Consider the following 21,031-nt stretch of genomic DNA (forward strand, 5'->3'; position numbering starts at 1 on the left):
TGACTGCCCCGTGAGTGGCCCACAGGGAACTGCTCCCAGCTGCAGGGTGAACATGCGTGCTCTCATCAGTGGTCAATGTGAAGTTCATTGTACCCATAGTTCAATCAGCCCTTTTGGATGAGACGTGCAGACTGAAACACAGAAAGCTGAACATGCAAAGTTCAGCTGAGTGCTGCGTGCTCTGGTCCCAGCAGCTATGGCATCCACATTCCTGCTGTGGTACCTTGCCACAATTTTTTCCAGCCAAAATTTGAAAGAGTTGATCGAGAAACATCAAGGGAAAAGGCAAATCTTTACCATTGTCTCTGAAAAAAAAAAAGTGAATTTGTATTATTTAGCTCAGGGACACATCCAGTCCACACCAGAGGTGGGGAAGGGACCATCGAGTGATATCTAAGTCTCTGAGGTAAGGTGGACCTACCTCAGTTGTGTGCAATGTACTACCTAGGATGGCACCAGAAGTTCACGTTTCTCGGGTGGGTGGTGGAAAGCAGCTGCTTCCCAAAACTGGGAGTGCTGTGTGCAGCTACTGTGAAGGACAGGACTGTGTACTGGGGGCAGCACCAGCACCCTCTTTAGATAGCCCATGGTTCATAACACTTCTGCCAGGAACAAGTGCCTCTGCCCACCGCTACCCATGTCTAAGCTATAAATGAGCCTGCAGCTGCTGCCGGGACAACAGTTAGTTTAAAGACAAAGGACAATGAGGGAAATTCTGTAAATGATTGTTAACTAGAAAAAAAAGATTAGGCAGCGGTGTGTTTGGGTGCCTGCAAGGCGTATATAGTACTGTGTAAAACACAGAGATAAAAAGATTCTGATTCTCAGGTGCATGAAGTTCTCCATATCCTATAGACACCATGGCATGCAGCGAATTCAAATAGAGGTGGCTCCCCGTTACGTCACATTGCTCACAACAGATCATCCCACAGCTGCAGGTCTCTCTCCACTAGGATTGACCTGAGGATTCATCCTGCAGGCCATGTAAGGGGAGAGGACACCACCTACACAGTCTCTGCCCCAGGAAAATGCAGGCGAGCAGAGGCAGGCTTATCACTCATGGCCGTAATACAAGAGGAAAGGCATTTTCCAGTCACTGGAGATGGAGGTCCATGGCCCTGTCACATTGTCTGGAAACAGTTTTAGCCCTTGCATTAGCTTCAATGGCATACTGTCACCACATCAGTCCCAAGCTTATGGTAGTATAAAGCGGGCACAGCACACCAAAGTACAGACTCCTCAGTTCTCAGCCACTTTTTCTCCAGGACTATCACAAAGTATGTGAGAAAGTAGGAAATTTGTGGACATGCATATGAAAAAGATCTCCACAAGTCTCCAGGTGCTACACAAGAAGCTACTTTCTTCAGGAAATGGTTGTCCCTATGTACCTTGACACTTGGTACCTCCAACCAGTGCACACTCACACCAGAAGCTAAAAGAAGGAAGTCAACAGAAAGAAAACAGAGTCAGGGACTGTTTTGCCAGCTACGTACCATCTGTGTGCTTCCACAGTAACACAGAGCTTGAAAGAAACATGCACAACACTCCATGTGGTGGCCCTGTGCATGTCCAGGAGGGAGAGAGCAGCAATGCCACCAAGGGCACAGAGCTTCTGTGGACTGCACTCTCCCCACAGCAGCCGGCTCTGCCTTGTAGAGTTTTTTCCAGTGAGCAGTCCTCACCAGCCAGCTGTTGATGTATGGGCAGGGGCCACCCAACCCCACCCAAGTTTCCCACCCACAGCTGTAGGGAGTTGGTGACACCATGAACAGAAAACCTCTGTTGAAGGTGGCAATGTCTACTACAAGTCGATGGTATTTTTATGTTGAACAGTCAAATGGCAACGTAGGAATACAAATCCCAAAAGCCAAAACAAGCAAACAATGCTCCAGCTCAGCCAGGTGGCATATGCATATGTCCTCAACATTCCCCCTCAGTACATGGGGGAATGAACACAGGCCCCTCCAAGTACCCAGCAGGATTAAAATGTGTCCGGTGCGATGGGAAATGAGTCCATACACCCATCACATGTGAAAACAGCAGGAACAAAACGACATGGCAGATGCCTGGCTGAGCAGGACGAAAGCTGAGACCAAGCAAGAGCTGAGGCTGAAATGAGAGAGGGCTGAGCTGATCATGAGATGCAAACTACAAGCCAAACCCAGGTTCATGGGCAGAATGAGAATTAAACTATGAAAAAAAAAAAAAAAAAGAAAAAAAAAACCTACCAAAGGCTTAGCCACATTATTTGCAGTTAATAACAAGACCCAGATTTAATTGGCAGGATACATAGCAGGAAAAAGGACAGTAAGATTAGAGGTGATTTTCCAGCTGGAGGGGGCAATGAAGGGGGAGGCTTCCTTCCTCCAGCAAAAATCATTTTTGAAACTGTGAGAAGACAAACATGCTGGCTGCAGAATTTTTCCAAATATGTGTTAACCACTGCAGTTGGAAAAAGTGGCCTGGACAAGGCAGAAACCTTTGTTTAAATAAAGAGGATATGACTGGTTTTCAGGATTGATGGGAAGGCAAAGGTCTGGCTGTTCTGGCTTGCTGGAGAACCCAGGTACCTGTAAAATGAAAACGAAGATCTTGAGCAGTGTATCTCCATTTCGCTTTACCAGAATTTCTCTGCAAGTTTCATCTGTGTGAATGATGTCCCCAAAATTCAGCCCAGCTGACTACAAAGCAGTTGTGTTCTTGTGGCAGTTTATGTGAGATCTCCAGAGGCTTTGTCTGCTTTGTTTTCTTTATGCTTAATCCCTTGATCTTACCCTCTATTTTCTATTTCTGAGAGCTGGAGAAGGGAAGGGGATGGGTATGTGTGGGCAATGGGAATTCACACCAAATCCACACAGGACCTGCTGACTACCCTGCTTCTCCGCCTGTTTACTCAGCTTTGCTTCTGCATCCTGAAGCACACTGATGTTCCTCCCGAGCTGCTTCTGTGAAGCTCCATGCAGTGGTTGAGATGCTTGGGCAGGAGTTATTCAAATAAAGAGGCACAGTGGTAGGCCAGTATGCCACCCAGATGGGATGCTTGGGAGGGTGCAGTTAATTATAAGGTTCCTTAATACTATTCATGGATTTGCATAACCAATTAGTAGGACTTTGTATCACTGCAGCTGGTATGAGAAGGTTTCCAGAGGTTGTTCTAAGCGGATCTTTGATGAGCTCCTCAGCTGCTAAATGCTGCAGGCCGTGCTGCCACACCAGCAGCCTCCCTGCTGCCTCAGTGAAGGTGACGAAAAGGCAAGCCACCCTCCTGGCTGCACGAGTCCTCTCCCAGCTACAGTTTAGGGAAGGTAAATTCATAGATAGCAGATAAGAACATGAGACGAAACCTGTGTCAACACACGACTTTGAGGCAGTTAGCAGCCTGTGAGGCGGAAGGGGATGTAAGTGGTCCCACAGGTGTAGGGAGGGGATAAGACTCTTTTTTTTGCATCTCAGAGACCGATCTCCCTTTGTCACAGCGAGGGACCAGCTCAAACTCGTTCAGTTCGGAAAGCTGTGCCTGCAGCAACTGTTTCCAGCAGTGGTTATGGTGGGGAATCAGGAAACAAATAGATTGCGTGGTGCCCAGGAAATTGCCTTGCTACCCTCACTTCTTGTCCACTCATTATCCTATGGAAAACATCTGTTGCGTTACATGGACAGATAAGAGAGCAAGGGGGAGGAGAGGAAATGAGGCAGGCTGGAAAGAAACACAATACGCCTTTTTCTCCTTATTCTTAGGACAACTGTATAGCAGCAAACTCACTGAACGAATTCCCAAATCCTTCTCACCTGCTAATACAGGGACTGGTTTAACAAATTGTCCCTGCCACCAGAAATGGGGAGCAGAAGAAAGCCCTTCCAAATTTCCCCCTCTACTCTGCAATGAGCAGCACATGCCGGGGATGATTCTGCCAGGCTTAGGTAGCAAAATTACTAATGGTATTAGGTGGGGAAAAATGCCGTGGCTGTAGCTGTGAGCCCCATGTGCTGTGCTATCCAGCCATGGCAGGGGAGAAGGAAGACGCGCTGCCAGAGAAGCTGGCTTCACAGGCCCTACCCACAGCCTTTCTCCTTCCTTCATCGCCAGCCAAGTTTTATAAATAGCTGCAGTCCTGCCGTAACTAACTTCCACAACTTCTGCTTCCTTCCAGAGGGCTCCCCTTCGCTCCCTCTGCCTGCCGGGGCCTGTGAACCCCTGCCAGCTGGTAGCGGCCCGTCGCTGGTGAGGAAACAACCCGGAGCGCAGCCAGCTGGAGCTGGCGAGGGGATTCGGGGAGAAGAAGGTGAACTTGGCTGGGACTGTGGAGCCCACGTGAATCCTCATATGATTCATGCCACCAGATTTTCCGTGATTGCCCGTGCTCAGAGTCCTGTCACACACAGGCCTTTGTCCCACACTTGGCTGGGACTCGAGGGGGTCACACGCCCTGACAAGAGCTCCCTGGTGCCCACCACAGCCTGCAGCAGTGAGGGAAGATGAGCTGAAGGAAGGGTGAATCACCACTGTGCTCTCCTCATTACGCTGTTTTCTCCTCAGAGCTGGGCTAACAGAAGCATCTGAGCATATGTTCTCTTGTCTATTGTCAGGTCTACAAATCAAAACTGTGATTCATATGAAACTGTACATTTTCTGTACCAGGCCCCAGCTTACCTCAGTGCTGTCAAAGGCTCGTTGTTGACTGCTGTGAAATGCTGACATCCATAATGCAAACTATGGGCACTGAAGATGGGAGAAAAGCTTTACATAAACTCTGCCAAGAAAAAACAAAACAAAACAAAAAGCCTTATGAGGGAAAGGAAAAAGACCTGGTTGCGTGTAACTGAAACTAGGTTTAATATGAACACATCTCGCCCAACTACGTTGTTTCCATCATTTATGGAGGCATTCCCCAGCCTATGTGTGTGGGGGCACAAGGTGGCTGTGGGCTCAGCCCTGAGGGAAGAGCTGCACACAACAGAGCGGGACCAGGCCTTGCGAGGCTGCCCGGCCCGTCCCACCACATGGCGTTTCCTAAGCAAGCTGAACCAGCTTGACAGCCAGAAATGTGGCCTTGACTCTTCTGTGTCTCCTACAACTTTTTGTCTCACAAGCACTGAGCGGACACCAGGCAGCAGGAGACATCTCTTGCTGAGGGGTGGCAGCATCACAGACCCTCCGCTCTGTAGGGAGGGCTGAGCCCAGCAGTCACTGCAAGCAGATAAGGTCACGTTGTAAAATAAAAGGAGTATTTTTCAGGCAAACGGAGAAGCAACAAAAATCTTGAGCTGAAATGCCATCCTTGCAAAGTCTTGAAGTGCAGGAAGTTTTATTGTTGCTTTGTTTTTTGAAAGCCTTTCCCATAGGGGGTCATTGTTAGACGTTAATATCCAGTCACTGACGTTTCCCCACAGTAACTGCTTTTTCATGTCCCAAAGGCCTATTGAGTTCTAAACCGGACAATTCAATGTGAATAGCCTTAGCCTCATCCTCTCTCCCAGACAAGGGGAATTTTGGAACAGGAGACAACAGGGAGTAAAACACAAGAGAGAGAGGAAATAGGGAAGCAAAACATGGTAGAAAAAATGCAAAGATGGACCTGGCAGCAAGTCTTCCCATCTGTGACACACTTACCCACCAAGTAGGACTTGGTCATCTGGGTGACCAGACCCTACCATAGCTGAGACCCTGGAGTGAGGCAGACTGACATCTTCCTGAGGACATGAGTAGGAGACCTCAGGCAGCAGCTGTCTGCCGGATCTTTACATGCTGAACCCTTTCATTTGCCTTTGTATTGCTTTTCACATGGTGAACCAAGAGACAGACCAACTTGCCTTGTCTTATTATATTTTTTAACACATTGCAGCAGCACTGGGGTGAGGAGATACGCAAAAGGCTGTTATTTTAAAACCTGTATCGTCTGGAAGTGGTAACCCACCTTTGCTATCTGCTTTGAGGGCAGAACCATTTGGGGACCTGAAACAAACCAAATGAGAGCTTTGTTTTTCAAGGCTGACAAGGAGTGTGATTCCCTTGATCACTTCAGATTGCAGCCCTTTTGCCAAAGTTGTCCATAAAGCTGGCTGCTGTTCCAATTCATTGGGGAGAAAATTTTGCTGTCATTCGTTTCAGCAGTGATTCAAACTCAGATTCAGTCCCACCTCATTCCTCTTCTGCAGCAGTGTCTTCAACTCTTGAACTAGACAGAAGCTGTTGCTGTGCTTATCATACTCAATTAAAATGTATTTTAGTGGTTGCTAGGAAAAGTACACGTTCAGATTACCCAGAATGACACATATGGACTAAGCGTTCCTTTGATTGTGCTTATCAAAGACAGATGGGGGATTTACAGCTGGGAACATGAGGATTTTCACTTCCTTTAAGCAACAATGGGTGGTTTGTAGCCAGCCTGGCTGCCAGAGTTATTCTCATTCATTGATGGCAACCCAGAGAAGGCAGCTTAGCATAGCCTGGAGTGGGCTCAGGGGATAGTCACAGGCTGAAGGGACTGTGGCACAATCTCTCCGAAAAGGGCTGACAGAGCTGCAGACTGCATCTTCCCTTCTCCTCACACAGTAGCAGTACTGTGCTACAGCAAATCTTTTGGCATCAGATAAAACCCAGCTGTCTCATACTGCCTCCTACAAACTCCTGCTTAGAAAAATGGCCACATGTAAATGGCATATTCCCTCACTCAGAGCTGGTCTCCTGCATCTTGCTGGGGCTGAATTAGATCCAACCAACAGCTTGCCGACTTCAGTAGGTTATCTCTGAGGCTTGGCTGCCTGTTGGCAAGTTCTGAGCATTGACTCAGGGAGAACTCATAAGCCTGCTCCCTGAAATAACCGTAGCAAACCAAGCTGCAAGCCCTTTCACAGGGTTCTTTAGATCTCCGGTGAGATCAGGATGCTTACAAAACGGATCCAGAAGCCGGTGTCTGACACCAGCCCCACAAGCTGGAGGGGTGGCTGAGAAAGTCGGGGTGACCTCTGACTGCCATATCCCCATTGCTGACTCCCAGTTTGTGACTCTCACAGTCATTGGGACTACACAGCCATCCTGGGGTAGGGGTAGGTCCCTGTTTAGAGAAGCTCCTTAAATTTGAGTAGTAAGGGCTCTCTCTTATTTTCAGTGATCTGGGGCACCATTTCCTATTCCAACTGTTATTTGTCTAGAGACTGACTTGGAGCTCTAGGGATCCCAAATTTTTACATCTCTGTGATCCAATGTCAGATGGACTTAGTTAATAAAGGAGGTCTCTCTAATAAAAGATGGAATCTCTCCTTTCACTCATCAGCAGTGTAATACAGATTCCCTGCAGGAATACCACAGCTCTGTTGATGATGTGCCAGCCAAGCCATGTCATCTCACACCATAAAGCTGAGGCAATACTAACTCCGAAAATAGGACTGGAAAAGATCCTCAAGAGAGCATCTACATCACCCCATTGCCTTAAGGCAATTAGGTCAGATTAAGTTAATCTGCTCCTGAGAGATGTTTGTCTAACCTGTTCTTACAAGCCTCCCGTGACAGAATACCACAGCCTTCAGAGATGGAAAGTTAAGAGACTTTTTACTAAAGCTTAAAATAAGTCTCCTTTGCAGTGACTTAACCCAATTAATTCCTGTTTTAGCTACAGCAAATACAACAAATGTATATTTTCTCTTTGCAGAAATCTCTGATATTTGTGAAAGACTCTTCTCTAGAACTCTGATCTTGCAGTTTTTCTCAACATTTCTTCAACTGAGCAAGTTTTCTGGCTCTCTGGTTGTTCTCCTGGCTCACCTCTGGATTTCTTCCAGGTGGTTTCCATCTTTACTGGAGTGCGGTGCTGAGAACAGGACAGTCCTCCAGGTGGGGTCTTCCAGCACAAGACAGAGCAGAAACATTATTTCAGATGTCCTGTATACGATTGGCCTCCTTATACATTCCAGTAAGAAGTTTTGCATTCCTTGCAGTAGCAAGACAACTTTGGCTCACATTCAAGTCTCACCCCAAACTGCTTTTCTTATCCAGGTTTAATTCTGTCTTTAATACTCCTTACTGAGTTGCATCCTATTTGACTGAGAAACAATTACATTCCAGGAAATGAGAAATCACAATTCTTTTTCTACACAATGAACAGATCTGTATCTCTCTGTTTTTAAAGGATACACATAGTTAAAGTTTAAGACAAAGCAAAAGTGAGATTCTGTCATAAAGTACCAGCTTTTGGGCAGGGTGGGGAGAATCAATATATCTGTTCCACTTTTGCAGTGTTGCTAACAAGATCTGCACTTAAAAGGTCTCTGCAGTCCTTCAGCATTTAAGAAAAACACTGTTTGATGGCTGAGAGTCACAGTCTGTTGGGAACATCATTTGCAGTTGTCTTTCACCAGGCAAAGCAACTCCTACTGCTCTTTTAGATCACCTACAGAGCCAGGCGCATTCAGATCATCCAGAACAAGCAGGATTAATAAAGTCCGAGCAAAATGTGAGCATTTAAGAACAGTACAAAAATCCAGAGGTAGTGTGGTGTTCTGCAAGTTCTTTCCCCCGCATCTCCCAGTCAGACAAAAGATAGATATTTTGTTCAAAAAACTTCTCAGTTGAAGGCACAGGCAGTGAGACCCACAGGTTTGAACCCCCAGCTCTTTTGGGTGTCTTGTTTTGTCAGCAGCTCGTGCTCCTGACCACCAACAGAAAACCAGAAGGTGCTTGATAAAAGTGATGATTAAGGGTAAAAAGTGGAAAAATGGGAAAACATTAATCAACATTTGTGCAGATTCCAGTGAAGATTATGCTCTGCATCCTCTTTTTTTTTCTTCACAGATTTTTATTCCACACTCACAGGTAGTAGGTACCACAGACATTTGCTTGCCGTTTGCTCTTTCTCAACAACATCAAGTGTGTGCAGCTGAAGACTGGGCTTGGTACTCTGTAGGATGTGAATACACACATTCCAGTGTTTCCTTCTTTAAAAACACCAAAGAAACGTGCCATGCACAAGTCATAAGCAATGTGAGGTTTCTGAGGACTCTGATGTGATCTTAGTGATCTAATATCATTGAGTATCTTAAGCCCAGGGAAAAGCCAGCTTTGAATTGGATCTGATACTCTATAGGAGACCCATGGCAAGAACAGACTCAAACCTGTAGCTGCTTGGCTACATTGAACTGTGCCGTAGGATGTAGCCAGAACTCCCTACCTACTGCAGGCTCTGTGCCTGGGTTCATGCTTAAAGGCGTTAATTGCTGAGTCCAGATCACTGTTTGTAGGGTAGTTAAGTCCCTGACTTTCCAAGACTATCGGTGATGCTATAAAGCCCACTATGTCAGATCTTCAGGCAAGCATGAGACCTAAGAGTACCTCTGAAGTGCAGGTAAAGTGGCCAGGCACAAGCATGCATCATTCATCTTCACTGAACAACCTGCTGCACGTGCAAACTCAGCCTGTCCTCATATGCCAGCTTGTTGGGGTTCAGCTTCTGCCCAGAGAGGAACTAATCCAAACACTCACCACTCTTGATGGCAGCAGTGAGCTAATGACATCTAAAAAATGTCAGGTTATCCATGGGAAGTCCATGGGACTTCAGCCTGAAAATGTGGGCTGGATGGATCCAGACAAAAGCTGCCATTTCCCTGTGGCGTTGAAGGCAATAATGCTGATTGTAGCAGCTGAGGATCCGGCTTGTGACAACATTGCTGAAAAGTAGCTCAGAGGGGAAGAAAAATTGTGCAGAGCAGTAGAAGCTGGACTTTTCTCCTAGATCTGCAGCTCCCAGTGTTACTTGGCCCATGTCACAGAGCTGAGTCTCATTTCTCAGTGCACTGAGCTAACCCCATCTCACATCGCTGGTTATGGAATTAATGTTTCCAGCACACTTTTGAAGGGACTCCATGAGCATGAAGTATTGTTGCTGCTGTTGTTAAAAACAAGAACACAGTCTGCTGCTGAATAATTCATTTGACGTGAGAAACAGCCAGCAAGTTGTTGAACAAAAAAGCAGCACAATGAGGCATAATTACAACGCGGTTCCGGGGAGCGGGATGCAGATGGAGCTCTCAGGTTGGCTGGCGGTGCTGTCACGCCACAGCCAGGAATGAATGCATGTCGGGTTGCCTACCTCATTCTCAGATTTATTGTAACACTTCGCCGTTAACCTCGGAGATCTCAACGCGTGTAACAGACCGATTACATCCTCACAGCACCCCTGCAGGTTTTCAGTTCTGCTTCACAAACGAGCAAAGCCAAGGTCCAAAAACCTAATGCATGTGGTGGTAGAGAGAGTTGCAGCGCAGAAAAGAAATATCAAGCCCTGGCTCTCTGGCTCCTGCCCTAAGAACCTGAGCCTGTTCCTACTCACTGTCCCTCCTTACGGTACATTTTAGGATTTCAGGGCATTGTTAAGCACTGAGCTGCTTTGCTTTCCTTCTCCACGCCTTACAACACACAGGCCAATTACAGTCATCCCCAAACTGCCTTTCCTGGCTGCCTCAGTCTCTACCCCTATCTACCTCTGTTCACGTTCTTAAAGTAGACCTGTCACATTGCAGTTATATCTTTATATTGTTGCAAAGTTAATACATTTGATCTCAGAACAGTTAAGGTAACAGTGGCACATCCATTGGCAACAGAAAGTCACATTCTTCTCTCAAGCACTGCCTGGCTTGGAGAGACCATCCCAGGTGGAGAAAGGGGATTCAGTATCCCCAGCATTTTTGGTACCTGATCTCTGTTGTAAGACTGTAGAAGACTGGTACTGCCGGGGAGGTACTGTCCTGTCCCATCAATATTGGCTTTCTCGATGGGAGAAATGGGGAGAGCACATCGTTCCCAACAAACACACCACATTGGGGACACCACTGCAGACACCGTGTCATTTACGGGCACAGAGCTGTGATGCCCCGATTCTCATGTGAGGACCACGGAAGTTATCAGTGTAGCAGCAGAAAACAGGCATTAAAACAAAAACCTAAATGGAGACCTACTTCAGCTCACTTGTCATCACAAAGTAACTGGAAGACAGAGCTTCCAGATACCACCGATGGATCCCAGCCTGCCTTAGGAGATGGAAAGGCAGAAGTCCCTCCCACATCCCAGTTCCCTGGTGACTTCTGGCCGGCGAGGCTGAGCACGAGGGCTGGGCAGCCTGCAGGATGCGAGTGGCTTCGAGCCAGGGAGAGAAAGTGGAACACAAGAAGAGGCTCTAGCATGCATTTTCTGTATAATAGCCAAAATATCCCTCTGTTCTTTCTCATATATCATAGAGAGAGCACAACTGAAGTGTGAAGAACTGTTTAATGGATTTAGTAATAGTATTGATCTTCTGTCATTTAGAAAGGGACCGGGAGCTTAATCAGATCTGCAGAAGTGTCTCATTATTTACATTGCCAAAGGAAAGGATTAGATATCAGAGAAAGAAAAGGCCCTTCAGCAAGCATGGGTTTGCTCTGCAGGATGAAAATCCATCCATTTACTCTCACCCGTACACGCATTTAAACGGGAAGGAATCCAAACAACTCCCCGCGAGATTCTGCCTGCAGGAGCTAATACAGCAGCAATAAACAGAGGTAGCCTCAGCAATGCAGCAAAACTGCTCTTAGCTTTTCAACATCCTGATTTAGCTCTGTAATCTGGTCACCTAAGCCTAAACATTAGAAATCTTATTGCAGGTAACAGTCAGAGGCAGACTGAACAGGTTTTCACTTTCTGAGTTGCCTTTCTGCTCAGATCCAAGGCAATGTTTACTTGCAAGCTGAACACATTTGATGGGGAAACGGCGCTGAGAAAGAATAAACAAGAAACCCTTGGATGGCATTTTTACAGCTACATTCGAGACAACAGAAAATGAGCTCATCACCCTGTTGCCTGTAATGCCTGTTCAAGAAACACGGAGGGAGATGGTTTCATCTCCTTGTCTCCTGAAGCCATAACTCCCTGATCCGTCTTTCAGGGTGGTACGGAGGACGTGGCTGGCTTTTACCTGTGCTGTAGCACTCCTCAGGTCATGCTGCCACAGCACAGAGGCTGGCCTCGCCAGAAGAGAGAAAAATATTTCAGGCTGAACACAAACAGTGACTTTGCAGTGAGAATTTTTCTGTTAAAATCTCAGAAATTGAGTGTATTATGGGATAGGCACGCATATGCTTGATGAATAATCTGTTTTGATTTGGCTGGCAGGAGATACCTTAAACAGCTAATCCACTTCCAGGCAAATATTGAACTCCGAACCTCTGCACCAGTTTCTATTGCTGAATCCCACAAACAACTGAAGGAATCCAGGAACCTCTGCATTTACCATCACTGGAAAGGTTTGTCGTCATTTTTCTTCCATGTACTTCTTTTGGGAGACTTTTTACTTAAAGCCTCTCACCATGTAATATAGGAAGCTTGCAGGTAGCTTTACTACCTTGGATCGTGACCTACCTTGACCAGCTCTGCTGCTGTGCTTGCTCACATTGACCCATGCTTGCACGTTGCCGTGGGTTTGCCATTGCCCTGGCAGATTTGCAGAGATGACGATGGCATGTTGGAGATGACGATGGCCTGGAGGATTGGGATATCCCGTATCTCACAAACATGGACATGAGAAAAGGAAGCTGGACAAACCCAAGTGACCAAGAAGGGGTTAATCCCTTCATTTTGTGGCAGTTGAGACCCTCCTTCCCAAAGGTGAAGCAGGGTATCTGCTTGGAATAGCTCATACAGGACATCCAAACATGGTCTTCCAAGGGCAGGCTTATGGGCACTCTGCTCTGTGAATCAGAGGCAACCTCAGCACGGCAAGAAGAGCCCCTGTGAAACTTTCCAAGCAGCCTGAAAGCGACCAGCAAGCCTGCAGCCTGCTCGGCCCAGCCTGCCGTGTGAGCCCCGGAGCAGGCAGGAGGAGTGTAAATTCTTGCTCCTTGTATAACCGGTGGATTTCATCCAGGCGCCAGTGAAGGGTGATAAATTTAGCAGAAAAGGAGCACTATTTTTTTTTCTACTGTTCCTATTAAGAAGGTGACAGCATTGGAAAGATGTTATTTATTATTTACCTACGCTGCAGTATGTTACATACTTCAGGCTGACATTACAGTCCAGCATCTCAGATATTTTAAGCAGCCTGTACTTTTGAAATTCGGATGTAGATCCAGAAAGCTCAGAGGCAGGAGGATCCAGCTGCTACAAATGTATTTTCTGATTGCAGAAGTCCCAAGGGAAAAGCAGCTTCATCTAAAAAGAGAACTTTCCCCTTATACTCAACCATCTATTTTGAACAATAATTGAATGTCTGCTGAAAAACTGTCTTGTCATCTGTTGCAATGAAAAGAATGTTTGATCACAATGTGGTTGTGCTTCCTGAAATGCTGCAGCCCGCTGAAAGGCTGACAACTTCCTTCCCAGAGCACCCTCGCTCACACAGAACCCTTCTGATCCTCTTGCATGTTTTGCCTGCAGTGCCAGAGTCCTTTCTGTCCTAAGGCAAAGGTTTTCAAGCTCTCCTTCCACCGCCAGAGCACTTCTTAAAGGGGTGCCTTGGGCTTTCTATCAGGTTTGTGAGCTCCTCCCAGACAGTCACTAGCAAAAATAGATGATATTTTTGGCTTCCAGAGTTCGGTCTGAGCCCTACTGACTTTGCAGGAGTGGGGGATACACGGTGAATTCATCTCCATTGGCCCAGTCTCTGCACTGCCCCTTTCTAGCTGTAGGAAGACCCACCATTTTATGGAAGCAAACTCCTGAAGCATGATCCAGAAAGCTGCTACATCCTTGTTTGTTTTTTTTTTTTTCTTTTTGTCATCACATTTAATGTAAATGAAGTCTTACAGCCTGAAAACAGACATTCCCTAGAAATGTAGAAAAATCAGCAAAAGTAAGCTGCCTTTTTAGAATTATATTCTATAACAGGAGTTACTAAGAGTGCTAACATTATTAGGAATGAGGAATTTTGTTTTAATTCATGATTTTTTGATGTGTGATCTTTTGAAAAGCATAGCGCAGTGGTTGTGGGCTGTTTTCTAGCAGCTGCTGTGACACCGGCTACAACACTCTCTTGGAAGCCACAAAGAATTTATGCTCTGAGCTAGGTGCAGATGCCTCCCCAACACACACACACTGGTGTGCATATGTAGGAAAGGACATGAATGCACAAGCACGTGCACACTTCCATGGTATTTTATATATCCCTCAACCCTATTCTGTCTGCAAAAGAAAAGTGTTGAATCCTGCCTCTGCAGCTCAGTGTGCAGCTATCCCAGACTTTCCTTAGACGTTTGCTCCCTCACTTAAGCTGATCTTAATTCTACATGAGGGAAAGTCAAATGCAGATCAAGTGCATCAATTTTCATGTTGACTTGGGTGTCACAGCAACACCAATAGGTCCCTGTTTTCCTGTACGTCCCGGAGCAGCAGGTATCTCCTTGGCCAATTTTTCACCAGTTCAGTTATTTCCACTCTGCCCTCACTCATACCCCAGGCAATGTTACTGGAGTGCCAAACCTGCATTTTGCTGTTCTTTGGTATGAGCCTGACGTATTGGAGTGAGGCTCAGAATATCATCTGTCTCAGCAGAGAAGTCTTTATTTTAGGTACATGGGGAAGAGAAGGCGAGGGCATAGGCAGAAGAGAGCATGCTCAGGAAGACGGAATCTCTTCTTCCCCTTACCATTCAAAACGAGATGTTTCTTTTCTCTCCTTTAAAGTTGTGCCAGGGTCTTGACTTGCTTCCCCCTTACCTATCTACAGCTGCAGTGGGAAAAGAGGATGCTACCTAGCACAACCACCACCTACCTGCTAGGGAAGGTGAGAAATTATTTTCCTCAAATAATACCCTCAGCTAAGGATAGCTTTTAGGAACATTTGGTTCTTCACAAAGTAAAGCCCATCTCCCAAGGTGCAGAAGAGCATCAAGGACCAGCTCCCGGGATATGGGCACTTCCAGGGTACACCATGTGCAAAGGCAAAAGCCACTTTCATTCCCTGGACTCCTGTCCCCTCACCCATTTCCCTGTCGGTGGCAGGCAATGTTCAACTGCAGCTTGTAACTTCAGTCCCCCTCTCCTGGATCACTCACCTCCTTTAGCAGCTGAGTGTTGAGCTGTAGAACAGAATGGAATTTTCTTCCTCAGGTTACGCTCCTTTCTCCACCAAATGGTATTTTGCCATTTCCACTTTTGTGTTAGTATTATTTGCTAATCCATGGGCAACTCTATTTCCAGCCTCAGATCCCTTTCAGAGGTTCTGCTTCTCAACCAGCAATTCCCTGCCCTCTAATGTCTGTAAAGCTTACTCCTTCCCTTTGAATCAATACAGTTTTATTTAGGATGGCATCTTTCATAGAAACTGCATCCTCAAACGCCTGCAAATAACTCCAGACCATGGCCTGTATCTAGGACAAACTGCTGCAAGAGGTAAATATAGTACAGAGGGAATACATTTGACCACCTCAATATTTGTTTCACCAAACCTCATGTTATTGATTCCATATCTTTTCTGCAGCTCATAGATTTTATATCTGCATACTTCTTCTCTCCCCTTGAACAGTGGCGTTACCAGCTTTGACCCTTAGCAGGTCTGATTACACTCACATGAAATGCTGAGAAAGGAAGATGCACTTAATCAAAATACGTGGCCAGCCTCTGCTTGCAACAGGCCTTTGAGATGCCCAGCTAGGTAGCTCTTTGCTTCCCAGTATATCCAAACTTATTAGTTCCACCTAATTTATCTGAAGTATTTTTCAATCAGAAGGGGTTCTTGAGCACTGACCCTTGGATATCGGTACTAAAGTGTGTGATGTGCTACTATAAGCAGTGTGGGTATCATCCACTGAAGGACCAGTACCTGCCCCCAGAAGGTAGCCCTCCCATGCCAGTAACATCAGGCAGACGGCCAAACCAGAGCTGGAAGAGGATGAAAAGCAAACAGGCAGCCTCTGGATCAGAGATGCTACTTGAAACATACAGGACCTCTGAGGGATGCTGGCACTGGCTGGAGATTTTTAAGCTTTGACCAAGGGAAATGTTCTATCATCCTGTACTCACACACCTGTCAGTAAGCTCTGTTTTATTAGCTAGAGACCACGAAAGTCAAAACAAACTGCTCAACTGATCCCATGGGTAGAATGCAACATTTTCTTAGGAAACTATTATCAAAAACAGCCTCAACTTCTGTACTTAATTTTTCTCCTTAATGGGCCATTAAGAGGCTGGTTCTTGTGCTCTATTACTGCATACCTAGCCATGGCATTCATCACTTTCCTGGTAGTGCTGGTTTTACTGGAGCATCACATGCTTCCTTGTAGACCTCTAGAGATACCCAGCTGCTTTGTTTTAATATAATTATCCTTGCTAACAACTGAATATAATTGTCTAAGCCTAACGTATACCTCAACCAAAAAAACACTTGCAGAAGATCTAAGAAGAGGGCTGCGGTCAGAGAAGAGAATTAAGAGGCAATACTCCAAAGCACTACCTTCAGTTCTGCTTAGCACTTGCACCTTTGGAAAGGTTTTTACCTTCCTTTTGCCTCAGTTTCTGAATTGTAGAATGACCCACTTAAGAGGCTTATTCAGAATAATAAACCGTGTTTGCAAAGATCCTGGATTTAAGGTGCTAAGTGCATGCACACCCAGTAGAGTAGGCCTGCACTTCTTATGCCCCTTAATCACAATACTTTTATTCCAAAATGGCCATTTTAACCATTTCCTTCACTTATCTTCCTTCCCCCAATTTTAATTCTCATGAGCTTTTCCTCCTTTTTTGGTCATTACTTGCACTTATTTAAGAGGTAGCCAAAGACATCTGTGACGGATGCTCAAGAAAACTATTCCAGCTGTGAAGACAGTGAGGTGATGATTGTTTTCCCCAACACATATTTAAAGGAAAGGAAATTAGCACCTAGAAATGCCTGCCATGCACTTACTCTGTGTAGTTGCCAGGTACTTCTGATCACCTAGCCCCACGGCTGGGAAGGAGCCGAGGGCAGCGCACTCCCATGTTTCCATGTAGTGGAATACTGGTAGCAATGCTTTGCTGGTGTCTCTCCATCATCACATCTGCAGCGTGCCAGATACCTCTTGCCCTTCTTGCACACAGCTTTGCTTTGCCTCCACCAGCTCCTATTTCCGAGGCCAGAAACAAGGATGTGCTTCAAGGCCTTGCTGAGTCAGGGTGCTGTCTTTCTTTAAAGGCATGAGCACAGCCCCCTTTCTTGAAGGAAGGCAACTTGTTTCGATGATCTGCACTTAGCTGCCTCTCTCCTTGAATCTAGAGAAAACAGAAGTTCTTGGTTTGGAGATGTGTTATGGCTTTACCATCTCAAAGATGTGCAATGGTAGCCTAAATACAATTAATAGCTCATCAAGGTAATTTAGAAAATCAGAGAGGAAAAGCCATTACAGAATCAAAATTTAAGCAGGTGCTAGAGGAAAGCACGGTTCTGCGATGGTCATATGCTCACCTGGATTATCATTTGGTACCTAGTTACCAGCCTGTGATTGGCTCCTATAAGTACAAGGAGTAAGCTCAGCTGGAAATAGATGTGGTCTATAGCAATTAGTATCTCATCCACTAGAAAATAAAGGAAAAAGTACAGCTACACAAGCTGCAAAACTGAATGACAGCAGATGATGCCCTGGAAATGCACTTGAGAAGGTATACACAAGGTCAGGTGGGAATCAGGAAAATGAGTACGCTCTCATGGAAGCAAGAGGAGGAAAGGAAGGGTGTACAAGGAACACGTGGGGAGCTTATAGCTGCTGATGTTGGTGATGGGACATAGGGCTGTGTGATGTCCAGGCACCAGACTGCGATGGGACCATTCACTCCTGACCTACGTGTAAGGCTGCTTTGGATGCAAGAACAAGAAGCACCTAAAGCTCAGTGGAACCCAAGAAAGCTGGCACTTGGCAGCTCTTTGAAGGCAGTAGCTGTGTGCTGGCAAGCTGCCGAATGCCTGCTGTAAAAATTGAAGCCTTCTGTGAAATGCAATTTCCACACAAGTTGTACGCCCAGTGGTGAGAAGGCAGCAAGTGCTGAATCCCACTGCAGAGACGGAGTGCACACTCCTTTTCTGACCACCTTGCTAGGGTGACACAGGTTGGACCAGAGCTGATTTCTCCCTAGGATCCTTTATAACATCAGCTTTCTCTGTAGAGACCAGCTCCAGCATGATTCAGGCTGCAGAACCCAGATGGGAGCTCTGGATATTTCCCTTCCTACACACAGAAGCCCTTTCATCTTTCAGCTGCCAAAGATGCACAGGGATGCTGACAGGAAGACAATCAGAAAGTCTCTTTTATCAGCCACAGACATCAGGGACACAGGCATGTGTGAGCCTCACTCCTGTTTCCAGCCCTTATCTGCCCGCATGCAGCTGGGTGACCCTTTGAAGAGCCTGAGTCGTCCCCTCACTGAGGAACATCCCCTCCACGTGCCATGTCCGGGGTGAGAGTCAGGGAACTGCCCAGATCTGCTGCGAGACAACACACACACGCTTTCCCAGGGTCTTCCAAGACAAGCCCCACAGAGGTTGCACAAGATGGAGTGTTCACATCCATTCTCCTGGTGTTCAGAGGTGGTGCACAGTCCTAGAGTTTTCAGCCCTGGGACAGACGTCTTCAGCCCTGTCCAGGCAGCCTGCTTCAGCACTGCCCAGGAGCAAGGCAATTTGCAGTAAAAAGAGCATGCAACCTGCTGTAGTTACAACCCACCATCACACCTACCAGCAAGGGGAAAGGATTGAGAGACAAGATATGCCTTGCTTCCACAGAGAGCTCTTCATCCTCATGCATCTCCTGGGAGGGAGCAGGACTCCTCCTCCCATCCCCCCCTCTTTTTTTTTTCCAGGAAGAAAAATTGATAGACTGGTCTATCAATTACACCTGAAACAGGTAGTTGCTTCTGTGTTGTGACTGATGCTCAGAGGGCTGGAGCACCTCTCCAATGCAGAGAGGCTAAGAGAGTTGGGGTTGTGCAGCCTGGAGAAGAGAAGGCTCCGGCGAGGCCTTATTGTGGCCTTCCAGTACATGAAGGGGGTCTGTAGGAGAGCTGGGGAGGGACTCTTTGTCAGGAAATGTAGCAACAGGACAAGGGATAATGGCTTTAAAAAAGGGTAGATTTAAGTTAGATATTTGGAAGAAATTCTTAGAGGGTGATGAGGCCCTGGCACAGGTTGCCCAGAGAAGCTGTGGATGCCCCATCCCTGGAGGTGTTCAAGGCCAGGCTGGATGGGGCTAGGAGCAACCTGGTCTGGTGGGAGGTGTCCCTGCCCATGGCAGGGACTTGGAACTAGATGGTCTCTAGGGTTGCTTCCAACCCAAACCACTGTGATTCTGTGTGTCGAAACCAAATGAGCGCAGCACACAGCCCCCCAGTGCTCGGTGCCTAAGAAGGATGGCTGGTTACCAGATGCCCTTAAGCAAATTAAAACCAATGACCTGTCTGAGTGAGGCTTCTGTTCACATTGTCTAATGCCCATGCAATAAAATAAACTGGTTTATTTTTGGCCTGTCACTGACAGAGCATAGTGCTGAAACGTTGATGTGGTAAATTTTCTCCAGCATTAAAGTGACAAAATGAAAAGAGTCATTGCAGCAAATTTTGTCCTTCAAGTTCTTAGTCAGGACACAGACCATCACAGCCTGAGTCATCCAGCCTCACAGCAGCACACACCTGCTGCCTGTCCCCTGGGTTGTCTTTTTCCACAGAAAATCCACCTCCTTACAAGCCTGCCACAGCACAAAGCAATTAATAATATTTCTGCACCAGTAGGAACATCAGTTCCCTAAAGTTTGAACCCTACAGTTTGAGGATGCAAACAATTTCTTCCTGGCAATCTACAGCTGCCAGAGGCTACCAATCCAAGCCAGAGCCTCAGTGTTATTTTAAGCCCTGTTCCTAGCTGCAGCAACATTATGTTCACCTTCTTACTACAAAGGAAGAAAACTATGGAGGCAGGATGATGAATTTCAGGGAGATCTAGTGCTGACTCTTTCCTAGCGCGTCATGGGCATGAAATTAATCCGGATTTTATCACAGATGATGAATCCTGTACACCTTGCATGTTCAAAACAATGTATTTTGTCTGTCCCTCTAGCTATAAAACGCTTAATGCACATACCTACAACTCTAGCCTGATGTCAGGATGCAGATTAAACCCTTGTTCACTCCTTGCACAGGGCAAATAAGTAGCAGTGTCACTGATCTGTATTAAAAATCAAAGGCAGGGACACACCTGTAATTGCAGATGGAGGGGATCTTTGAGGGATATGAGCTAGGTGTGAGACCCAGGAAGGCCACCAAGGGGAATTTGCACATTTGATTCACCTGTGGCTAGGCAGCCATCCCCCTGCACACCTGCATGGACCTAGCCACCAGCCTCAGAGTCGTTTCCCAGAGTCATGTCACTGTCCTGATGAGAACTCAGGCCCAGGCTGGGCTGTCCAGACACCCAGAGGGAGCAGGCACCTGGTTGTGGCAGGCAGGGGGAGCAGGGGCTGTGAGCACTGCTCCAGCAGCCCCAGCTGCAGAGCCTCCACACCTATTAAAGCGCATGGTCTCGGAAGGCTGCTGGAAGTATCATCAAGGTATGTGGTGGGCTTCCAAAGCACCACTTACATGTGCTACTCCCAGCACGTCATCAAGGAATATTGTAACACAACGTGATGATTTGCTCACTTGGGTGTGTATATATATATATATATATATATACATACATACACAGCTAAAGGCCAACTAAAATCTGTGCCATAGAATCTGTATACCCAACCCTTGCCTACATATCATCAAAAGAAAAACTAAGTTACTCAGCCTAAAACATCTGTTGGCATGTTTATTTTGCATCTGTGCTGACCCTGGCAGCTTTCATTTAGGATCCTCACTTTCTGCAAGAAGTGTTTAGATTCCTCTACTGAGAGAACTTTATTTTTATGTTCTGCTGCACTGCTTTGTGTTCCTGCCATTTTCTACAAAAGCTGCATTCACTAGCAGAAATTTATCTGCCATGATGCATCTAGATTTTTGTTCTTGATGAGGTCAGCCTGAACATTACAGTAACCTCATGGTTGTGACAGGCAAGCAAATCCAGCTAGAA

At 46.4% G+C, this 21,031-nt stretch overlaps 1 protein-coding gene across 7 annotated transcripts in view; it reads right to left on the reverse strand.

Moving 5' to 3' along the window:
- Nucleotides 1–826: 826 nt before the first annotated feature.
- Nucleotides 827–21,031, reverse strand: part of MAP3K9 (mitogen-activated protein kinase kinase kinase 9) — a 79,115-nt gene continuing 58,910 nt past the window's right edge. For 3 of the 7 annotated variants that reach the window (XR_013952210.1, XR_013952211.1, XR_013952215.1), the window contains 3 exons: nt 16,862–17,205; nt 4,652–4,751; nt 827–2,570 (listed from right to left, as the gene is read on the reverse strand). The gene's annotated coding sequence lies outside the window, so the exon portion shown is untranslated. Of the gene's footprint in view, nt 2,571–4,651; nt 4,752–7,762; nt 7,839–16,861; nt 17,206–21,031 lie in introns of all 7 variants that reach the window. The other 4 variants (XR_013952209.1, XR_013952212.1, XR_013952213.1 and 1 more) reach the window with 2 other exon arrangements.

This window comes from Anser brachyrhynchus (genome assembly GCF_964034855.1).
Source record: "Anser brachyrhynchus genome assembly, chromosome: 5".
NCBI lineage: Eukaryota > Metazoa > Chordata > Aves > Anseriformes > Anatidae > Anser > Anser brachyrhynchus.